Genomic DNA, 929 nt, shown 5'->3' with positions numbered 1-929 from the left:
CAGCCCATGCTGCAGGCAGCATCTCCAGCCCCACTGCCAGTCCTGCAGCACAGCAACCCAAGGCAGCCACATCTGAGCTCGGATCTCTGTCCCATCCCTGCCTCTGCCAGGCAGACACCATGCCTTGCAGGGACACAGCCCTCCGTCACGCTCTGAGGCCGGGACCAGGGGTACCACAGTCCTGGCGGGAGGCCAAGGATGGAGCCAGATGTGCCTCCCGCAGAGGAACATCCCTGGGCTGGAGCAGGGATGCTCGTCCTCATAGCATAGTAGAATCGTTTAGGTTGGAGGAGACCTTTAAGATCATTTTGTCCAACTGTTAACCCAGCACTGCCAAGTTGCCACTAAACCGTGTCCCTCAGCACCACGTCTACATGTCTTTTAAATACCCCCAGGGATGTGAACTCAACCACTTCCCTGGGCAGCCCGTTCCAATGCTTGGAAACCCTCTCTGTGAAGAAATTTTTCCTTATATCCTTATATCTTGGGTCACTTGTGCTCAGCCACAACAGTTCAGTCTCATGAGCAGGACCAGGGGAGTTTGCCTGCAGGATGGCAGCCGACAGCACCGTGGGGATGTGCAGCAGAGGGAAAACAGCATCGTTCCCCCCTGGCTGGGGTTCGGGGGGGTCGGGGTCCTGGACAAAGCCACCATATGGGGTGCTTCCACCCACACCCCCAGAGACCTTTGCCAAGGGGCATGGGGGAGCGTGCCAAGCACACCTCAAGTGGCAATTTGGCTGGTACTCTCCCTTGCTGCCCCCGGGTGACACGATACGGTCCCCAGGGCACATGTAGGACCCGTCGCCTCGGGGAGAGGGCACGATGCAGCCTGAGCCACGCGCGGTACTCACAAGGCGGAGGTCTTGACATAGCTGGTGTTGTGGCGCGGCGGGGGGCACTTGGGGCGCACGCAGCGGTGGCCCCCG

Source organism: Charadrius vociferus, unplaced genomic scaffold (assembly GCF_000708025.1).
Source record: "Charadrius vociferus isolate BGI_N301 unplaced genomic scaffold, ASM70802v2 scaffold964, whole genome shotgun sequence".
Lineage (NCBI taxonomy): Eukaryota > Metazoa > Chordata > Aves > Charadriiformes > Charadriidae > Charadrius > Charadrius vociferus.
The sequence above is the reverse complement of the archived record's forward strand: the minus strand, read 5'-3'. Positions refer to the sequence as shown.